Raw genomic sequence first — 10549 nt, 5'->3', positions numbered from 1 at the left:
ACTTATTGATTCATTCCAGGAAATAGCCTCTGTAGTCACCTTGGAGAAGAGAGTGAGAAGGAAGTCAGAATTATCATATTCAAATTCAAAGCCTCATTTTGTATCATTTTGCTCACTCAAATGACTTTTTATGGTTTATTACATAAAGCTTTCAAAATGCACACAATCTAAACTCACCATTTCATTCCACACTCCTCCCTTGGTTATACCTTATAATCCAGTTCTCCGAGTTTTCTCAGTGTTTCCATTTATGCTAGGCTTATTGCTAATAAAATATCTTTTTTCAGGCTACTCTCTCTGCCAGATTAAGTCTGTACCATCATCCTACATTTATCTCCTTTTGCCCCGAACTCCAAAACTGTTTATATTCTCTAGCCCATATCTTTTTTTTTTTTTTGTGAGGAAGATCAGCCCTGAGCTAACATCTATTGCCAATCCTCCTCCTTTTTTTTCCCTTTTTCACCCCAAAGCCCCAGTAGATAGTTGTATGTCATAGTTGCACATCCTGCTCGTTGCTGTATGTTGGACGCTGCCTGAGCACGGCCGGACAAGCGGTGAGTCGGTGTGCACCCGGATCGGAACCTAGGCGCCAGTAGCAGAGTGCGCCCATTTAACCACTAAGCCACGGGGCCGGATCCAGTAGCCCAAATGTTAACTCTTTTTTTTTTTTAAGAAGAGAAAGTCATTTATTTATTTATTTAAATTTTTTTTAGGTGCAAATTTCAACCTTTTTTTGTATTTCTATTTTTTTTTTATTTTTTGTTTATTGTGGTTATATTGGTTTATAACATTGTATAATGATGTACACCTGAAATTTACACAACGTTATAAACCAATGTTAACTCTTAAATAGAAAATTGTATGATCTTCATATTACAAAGTCCTTTTATGACATGAATTTTTGAAAAAGCATTCTTAGTAGCCTAGTAGTCCATCACAAAAATTTTTGTGTACAGTTGTTGGAAATCTTCTCTCTATCAAACTGAAACAAACCCTCACTCACAATTTTACTATGTGCAGAGTGTGGGTTTTGTATGTAGTCTGCAGACTTTGGAGTCAAGCTCTTTAGGACTTATTTCACCGTTTTTGTAAATGCGAATACTAATCATATTCACTTCTTATGGTTATTATAAATTTCAAATGAAGTAGTGAATGTAGAGTGTTTTGCACAATTTTTGTATTTACTAAGTGCTCAATAGATTTAGATAATTATTAGTAGTAAGATTTCTAATTCACAGAGAAACCCTGATTCCCCAATAATTATTTAAAAAATATTTACTTGTGGGGCCGGCCCGGTGGCACAAGCGGTTAAGTGCACACGTTCCGCTGTGGCGGCCCGGGGTTCGCCGGTTCGGATCCCGGGTGTGCACCGACGCACCGCTTGTTAAGCCATGCTGTGGCGGCGTCCCATATAAAGTGGAGGAAGATGGGCATGGATGTTAGCCCAGGGCCAGTCTTCCTCAGCAAAAAAAAGAGGAGGATTGGCATTGGATGTTAGCTCAGGGCTGGTCCTCCTCACAAAAATAAAAAAAAAAAAAAAAATTTACTTGTGTTCTAGAAATAGCAGTCATAACAATATAATTGAATTTCAGTTCCTTGTATCCCTCTGTTTTCCCATGTTTAGAATGAGTGCATTGGATCAAAAGTTCTCAAAATTCCGTTACTCTAATACTTTATGGGGAACGAGAGAGAGATGCAATTCTGAAATAGTTTTCATAGTCTCTCAGATGCTTGTGTAGAAACATAAAAGCTAAGAGAGATGTAGAGAATCAGCCTTAGGGGAAGTTTAAATTTATGAGGATTCTAAAAGAGAAGCTGGAAGTTATAAGGCCTTATGGAGGATGGAATTTCTACTTATCATTTGGTGATATCAAAACACGAGAAAAAGAGGTAAGCCAAAATATAATTAAAAGTGAAAAACAGAAGAAGAATAAGCAAAAAAAGAGAAAAATAAGATTTAAAAACGAGAAAGAGGATAAAAGAAAGAGAATTCAGAAGTAGAATGAGGAAAACATGAGAAAAAGGCAAAACAAATTCCATGAGAGAAAATGTGAAGGGGCTTAACAGAAGACAAAATTGAAAAAATGTTCTGGAATGCTTACAAAGGGATTTGTGTTCAATTATGAAGACAATGAAGAACTATTGAAGAATTATGAGCAATTGTTTAATACATTTTTAACAAATAGTAAGTAGTCAATACATAATAGTCATTATTAAGGTAGTAATAACAGGATATTTGTCAATAGGCTATGGGAGATGAAAAAAGATGATGCCAACATTTTTATTCTGAGTAATTGTGAGCATTGTCATGACTTCAATTCTGATAATTGTTATAATAAACACTAGCATAGTAATATGCAATATACAGATCATTTGTAGGTTGTAATTTGTTACCTGCTAGGTAAGAGCCTGAAGAGTAACTGTTGTACATAGGTTGAGAAAGCCATTTCACTTGTCTACTGCAGAGAAAAATAAAGCTCTTTCAAGATTTGGAATAAGTGAAGTAGGAAATGAAATGGTAGCCTGAAGGAGAAGCATGACCATGAATACCTGTAAGATGAGGTGTAGGAGTTAACAGGTCAAGTAAGATGTGAAAGAGAGGAGTGAAATTGATGGGTCCCAGGGGAGACATGAAGGGACAGAGGGTTACTCATCAAATTTATTGGGAGAGTAGTAATATTTATTTTCTTTACTTCCTTAATCACAGTTATTCCATACCCCTTGGATATTACATTTTTCTCTTCATTATCCTGAATCACATTCTTTAGATATGTCCACTAAAACTCCACAGTACTATTTTCAAAGTCCTATAAAAATTTAGCAATTCTAATTTTTTTCCAATTATGAGGAGAAATCTAACAGTACAACAAGTCATGAACACTCATTTTAGTTCCCCTTTGCTTAGAACAGTAATAAATTTAATAATACTAATCATTGACAATAAACGGGATAAGATTACTATTGTGAGATCATTTCTGACATAAGTGATTGGTTGGGAATTTTTTAGATCAAAATGTTTAATTTAGGGTTGGCTTTAGATATTTACTGATGTGAAAGCATTTAATTTCACTGAGAGAGAAGGACAAACTCGATAGTTATCTCCATAGGAAGATATACCTAAGGGTAATGATTGACCAAAGAGTTCTCATTTGCATCATGAAGATTTTCTATCATGGTAACAAGTGAAAATTCAGACATGCTATTCTACAGTAAAAGGAATTCTTGCTGAGTTAAGACATCTCATTTCCTGAGTATATGCTGCTAAGAAGTAATAATATGGGATCTTCAGTTACAGGACACTCTTCACCACTATAATTCTTTCAAAGCTCATCTCTTACTCTTCAAAAATGATTCAAGAAGTTTTAGAAGAATCTTATTGATTCTAAATTAAACATTAAGTTTAGTTTTATTGAAGAAGTTCTCCAGAATCTTACACATTGGTTGTAGCAACCATGAAGAGCCACCTACATATGAACAAGAAAATCCTTCCCCATGCACTTGATTAAACTTAAAATTCAGTCATTAAATTTTTATATGTTTGTTTTAAACTTCTTTGACCCATCTTTACAGAAAAACACTATAAGTCTTTATAAATTTCACTGAGATTGAAGTCAGGAGACTTGGGTTCTAGCACAAACTTATTGTGTGACCTTGGTCATGTCATTCAAAATATCTATGCAAAATATCTATTGTTTTTCTGTTCTTAAAATGAATTCATTGTATCCAAAGCTCTCCAAAAAAATCCTCACAACTCCGAGTATGATTTGAACCTTTATGTGAAAGCAGTGTCCAAGCTTTCATTGGTGTTACAGGAAGGAGGGAAAGAAGTGGATAAGAACAATGGCTTTGGGGAATTATGAGAAAAAGACCCTCAAGTAGAGGGGAAAGAATAGATTAGCTTGGAAGTTTTGGGAGAAGAATTTTTAACACTTTTAACACTTACATAACACTTACTACATTGTATAACACGTACAGCAAATGCTATCCTTTCTAATATTATTCATATAACTATTGTAAGTCTTTAAGCCAACCTCACAGGATGCTTCCACTTTTCCTGAAGATATACATTTTAGTGAATTCTGATGAATGGATTCTTACTAATAGAAGCATCTCATTGTCAATAAAATGCTACAATTTGGTGAGTCCTGCTAATATATTTCCCTTTCATCATTTTACCTACCTCCTTCATAACTGGAAGAGACTACAGCAATTTTCAGAGCAGAGTACAGATTTTCCTTGTAGTTCCTTTCCCTTCAAGCGTAAAATTTCCAAGAAAATAAAATCTATATGAATTGTCCTCTTTAGTAAACCACTTGGTTAATTAAGAGCCACTTATGAAAGTGACCAGAGTCAAGTAAAGAGATCTGGAAAGAGCCAACCTGACTTTGAGCACTAAGATTAACTCATAGTCTCTTAAGTTTTCCCTTGAGGAAACACAGTATTTTCTTGAGGTAAGGGCTGTTGTCATAATTTCTTGGCTCACTTAGATATTTTTACTACCTCACTGAGTCTAAAGGTGTTTTTTTAAGAATCATAGTTTAACAATTAAATAAGATAAAGTTGTGAAATTAAAATCCAGATGGGTTAACAAGACAATAAATAACAATTCTTTAGATTTTATAAAAAGAGATAGCTTATGAAATTGATGACTGGTTTTGAAGAAAATATAGGAAAAATACCTTGAACAATATGAAGAAAGTCCTACTTCTTATCATTTATCATTTTATTAGGCACCTTTAATTACCATGCAGAAGTTAAAACTGAGCTGAGTCACCACAATTAATGTTCCTTAAATCAGTTATAAAAACACAGCCAAGTACTCTCAGTTGTGCTATTGATCACCAGACTTTCCAGGCTTTACCTGAAAGATGTCAATCATCTTCTTTGTCCTAAGCACCCTAGCTTAAGAACAGGCACGTTAAATAAGCTGAGATCTGTGTAGGGTACCATTCTGTAGGTAATAAGTCCCTTAAATACATTTAGAATTATAGATACATTTTTAAAGTGAATCGAGAAATGCTTTGAGGAAGACTGCAAGGGCAACAGAAATTTGCTGTTGAAAAAAATGGAACATAGGCAAATTTTGCATATTATAAAGTACTAGAGTCTATTTCTAAAATAACGTTATACAAAATACATTGATGATGAGAGACTGAAAACTGTTCTTAAGAATTGTAACATAGTGTTGCCTTCTTCTTAAAGTACAATTAGGATGAGAATTGTTTCTTCCTCGATTTTAATGTCTACTGGTTTATATAAACTCCTGTTTTATCCATTGGATCCACATAATTTCCATAAGAAATACCAATTGATTTCCAGTGATGCTTACTATCAGTATGAAGATACTGATAAAGTGAAATCATATATATATACATATATGTATATATTTATATAAAGATATAAAATAACCACATGACAATTGAATGTAGTCATTGATGTTAACTACAATTTAGGTATATAGCTTAGATAGAAATATATAAAACCTTATTTTTTATACTTAAAAGTCATCGCAACTCTATCTGAAAATGAAATTCTTTGATTCAATACCTCTTTTTCTGTAGACTTTTCAGTTTTTTAGAAGCAATAATAAAATTATACACATTGCATAGCATTAATGGTGATCACGAGGGTCCTGATAGTCCATAACACTCAACTTTTACTCTTATCAATGAAATCTATTATGCTATCTCCCTAGAACTTACAACTTGTCGACTCAGCCTTCTCATTGCCACTTGCATATCTCTGTTCCTTAAAGTATAGATAGCAGGATTTAAGACAGGAGTGACAACAAAGTCGACAATGGCAAAAAATTTACCCAATGACTTGGTAGGGAAAGGCCACAAATAGAGAAACATGCACGGAGTGAAAAACAAAACCACCACAGTGGTGTGAGCTGACAAAGTAAAGAATGCTTTGGATAAATCCTTTGAGGAATGTTGTCTGACAGTGACTAGAATAAAGATGTATGATATAATTAAGAAAAAGAAGGTACCCATAGATATGAAGCCACTGTTGGCAATGACCACAAATTCTAGTCTGTAAGTGTCCATGCATGCAAGTTTAATAACCCTAGGAAAATCACAATAAAAACTTCCCACATTACTAGGGCCACAGAAAGGTAAATTTATGACAAAAACAAACTGAGACACAGCATGAATCATCCCAATGATCCAAGTAGCCACTATCAAAATCATGTACATTTTGAGATTCATAATAGTTAGATAGTGGAGAGACTTGCAGATTGCTGTCTACCTGTCACATGCCATGGCTATGAGCAGCACCATCTCAACTCCTCCCATGACATGAATAAAGAACATTTGTATCATGCGGTTGTGGAAGGAAATGATTTTACAATCACTGAAAAGACCAGATACCATCTTATGAACTGTGATAGATGAAAGGCCCAGGTCAATGAGTGACAGGTTGGCCAGTAGAATATACATGGGGGAGTGTAAGTGAGAATCAAAAATCACTGTGAACACAATGATGAGGTTTCCCAGGGTAATTCCCACATAGAATAGAAAGAAGAAAAGGAAAAGGAAAAACTGCATTCCCAAGGATTGTGCAAGTTCCAGTAACACAAATTCAGTTACCACAGAGCCATTTCCTTGGTCCATTGAATTATAAAGAAAGGAAGACTCTGAAGTGACCTGAAGGAAAAGAAAGAAGGAATCAACTTTGAGGCACTGAAAATAATGTGTTAAATGTTGATAATTTAAAATTGGTTGTTAACAAATCTTTTATTTAATTGACGGTAAACTATTTACAAAATAATGGGAACCCAGGGTATAAAACGTTAATGTAGTATGACCAAAGCTGCACTCAGAGGGAATCTATTTCTTTAAAAGCTTTCATTTATTCAAATATGTGAACTAATCAGGCAACTTAAGAATTTAGAAGAGAATGCACAAAGTAAACTCAAGGAATTCAGGTGAAAGAATCTAACAAAAATTAAAAACAAAAATAAATAAATATTGAATCCCAGAAAATTGGAAGTGTGTTTATGAGCATATAAAAATGATTTTAGGGGGCCGGCCCAGTGGCGCAAGCGGTTGAGTGCTCGCACTCCGCTGGGGCGGCCTGGGGTTCGCAGGTTCAGACCCCGGGCACGCACCAACACACCACTTGGCAAGCCATGCTGTGGCAGTGTCCCATATAAAGTGGAGGAAGATGGGCAGGAATGTTAGCCCAGGGCCAGTCTTCCTCAGCAAAAGAAGAGGAGGATTGGCAGATGTTAACACAGGGCTGATCTTCCTCAAAAAAAAAAAAAAACTGATTTTAAAAAATAAAAATAGAAAACTTTTAAAAATAGAATCAAGAATAATAAAAATAAATAAAAATTAGAAATGAGTATAGAAATGCATAATAATAGTTAAGACATCTCTGAAGGCTGTTTCCTATATGTGCTTAAAAACAATCTCCCCCAACCAACACATAAATCATACTTGAATTTGAAATGCTGCAGAGAAAAAAGGTTGAAATCTTCATAATACAAAAGAGAGTTTAAATCATTCAATAAAACCTCCAAGACATAATAGATAAACAGACAAATGACATTGAAGAGAGAATTCAGAAATGTAAACTATATACACGTGTGTGTGTGTGTGTATATATTTCTTCCTTAGAGATACATATCTCTGAAGAAATAACATAAAATATAATTCTATTATTTTCCTATGAAATTAGGAAAAAGATTTACAGTTTTTATAGTCAAGACTGGGAAAGTGTCAGTGAAATAGGCACATCCATACATTGCTGGAGGAAACATTGAGTGATTCAAACATTAACAAAAACATTTTGAAATCATACACCAAGAACGCTGAATCCATATGGTAAAATTATACTCCTTATAAAATTCTATTTGTACAGAAAATGTTTTTGGCACAAAAGTGTTCATCACGCTTTGGAGTGATAAAACTTTGAACAATTTAAATGCTGAACATTAGGTTTAAATCTATTACATACATATACATGATGGAATGTAACACAGTTATTAAAATAAATGTTAAAGAAGAGTTTACCATAATGGCCGGCCTGGTGGCATAGCGGTTAAGTGCACACGCTACGCTGTGGCGACCTGAGGTTCGCAGGTTTGTATCCCAGGCACGCACTGACACACCGCTTGTCAAGCCATGCTGTGGCAGCGTCCCATATAAAGTGGAGGAAGATGGGCACGGATGTTAGCTCAGGGCCAGTCTTCTTCAGCAAAAGAGAGGAGGATTGCCAACGAATGTTAGCTCAGGGCTAGTCTTCCTCACCAAAAAAAAAAAAAAAAAAAAAAAAAAAAAAAGAAGAGTTTATCATAACGTTAGGAAGACCTTATTATATTAAGTGCAATAAAGGTGAACAAATTGCATAGTCTAAAATTTTAAATAATGTAGATGATTTTTATTTTTTTAGAGCTTTTAAAAATCAGATTTTGAGGGGCCGGCCCGGTGGCGCAAGCGGTTAAGTGCACGCGCTCCGCTGCGGCGGCCCGGGGTTCGCTGGTTCGGATCCCGGGCGCGCACCGACGCACTGCTTGGTAAGCCATGCTGTGGCGGCGTCCCATATAAAGTGGAGGAAGATAGGCACAGACGTTAGCCCAGGGCCGTCTTCCTCAGCAAAAAAAAAGAGGAGGATTGGTGGATGTTAGCTCAGGGCTGATCTCTTCACAAAAAAAAAAAAAAAAAAAAAAAATCAGATTTTGAAATATCATTCATTACACATATTATATACATATTAGATTTTTTTTTGATAAAAACATCAAAGAGCATGGAGAGTTGAAGGAATGGTTTATTAAGAACGTTTGAAAACAAGGATTGACTCAGAACTATTAGAAGACAAACCAACTGAGGAAGTAAAGGACTCTAATTCTTCTCTCATCTAATCAGCAATTTTCATGAACTGCCAGTAACTGGTTCATAGATGAGATTATTAAAAGGGGGGATACAGCTTAATAAGTAAAGGGTCCTGATTAAACTTCTTGGACTTCATATAAAACAATCATGAAGTTGAAACTTTTGGGGGCATTGCATCCAGGTAATTGACACAGCATCTCCCCTGCTTCACTTTGACCAGGGTTGGCCATTTGGAATGAATTCTGGTAACCATGAAATAACTATGAGGAAAATAGAGGTTCTGGTGGTTTTATCCAGTTGAGAGTGAGCAAAGTTAGTAATGTTGCAGTGGGAAATATTAAGAGAGACACAATAAATGGTCAAGGAAAGAGAGGCAATAAAGTGCAATGGCATAGAGGAGATAATACTTTGGGAAGAATACAGCAGATGGAGACAAGTGGGTTTGATTCTTTTCTTATTTCCACAACATGCAATTATTTTTGTTGCCTCTAGATCAATTTTTACATTGTTTTCTACCTTCTCTCACCTAGATGTTCTCCTGCATACTCTTTCTAGCATTTTCTCTGAAAAATATGTTTTACCATTTTCAATTCATTCATACTACTATCCCTAGACTTCTCATTCATATTTAAATCATCCATTTCACAGGGAGATAAGTATAAAGGATTTGGGGAGGGGAATTGAATCCGGTTTCATGTTTCTTAAGTTGTCGCTTAAGATCAAATGTTTTACCCTATTAAACTAAGATAGAACAAATAAACCCAATACTTCAGGGCTCTCATCAGGAAAATGGGTGTTTCACCTTATAAAAGCAATTAAAGTCTCTGAATAAATTTGTCAGATTTGGAAATTCCCATTACTATTGGGTTAGTACTGCTGAAATGGTGTTTCTCTTGGAGTTTGAGTGATAATTAAGTTTTCTAAAGGGGAAAATCCTGCACTACATGAAGCTGTCAGCCTAAAGATTCAAAACTTCCATTTATTACATGCAATTTAATCTATTTATGGTCTTTAATCTTTCTAAAGTGGGACAATCACAATACAAAATGTGGCACTATGAGTGTAATCAATGTGATGGAGTCAGAGTCAGTAGCATGTCAAAGGAACAGGCAGGAAAAAAGACCTAAAGAAAGAGGAAGAATGAAGACGAATTGGAAAGAGAATAGGAGAATAAAAGGAAGGACAGAAGGAATAAGAAGAATCCTAAAGGATAAATAAGGAGCATACAATGATGATCAAAAGAGAAATTGGTGGAACATTTTACATCTTTGCTTAGGTTCCCTGTCATGGTTTAAACCAACAGACATAGATACATTATGAACATCTAAGAATGTGAATTTTATGTGAGTGATCATTCACTGTTTTAGGTATATTTTTACTGGAATGATGGGAAATAATAGTAAAGCCATAGGCAAAATAGTCAAAGATATGAAGAAAAGTTAAGACTTTAAGCACATGAATAATGGATATGGCAGTAGGATTTGGTAGAATGAAACTGGTAGTTGAACATGGTGGTTCGGCTAACTGACAGGTGAGTCAACTCTAAAAAATTAGGAAGTAACTGATCAAAAACATCCCTTTAGCTTCCAGGAAGTATTTTACTTACCCTAGTTTTAATAGGTATAGCTTATCATAAATGTGAAATTAAAGTTTATGACGTAGGGACTCTTTCTGCTTTGTCCAACACTGTATCACCTGCCTAAAACAGT

General features: G+C 35.0%; 1 pseudogene; it reads right to left on the bottom strand.

Annotated features, from left to right (window-relative positions):
• Positions 1-5678: 5678 nt before the first annotated feature.
• Positions 5679-6617, bottom strand: LOC131405889 (olfactory receptor 4F17-like; annotated as a pseudogene).
• Positions 6618-10549: the final 3932 nt, after the last annotated feature.

This window comes from Diceros bicornis, chromosome 5 (genome assembly GCF_020826845.1).
Source record: "Diceros bicornis minor isolate mBicDic1 chromosome 5, mDicBic1.mat.cur, whole genome shotgun sequence".
Taxonomy (NCBI): Eukaryota; Metazoa; Chordata; class Mammalia; order Perissodactyla; family Rhinocerotidae; genus Diceros; species Diceros bicornis.
Note: the sequence above shows the minus strand (reverse complement) of the source record. Positions and strands in the feature narration are given on the sequence as shown.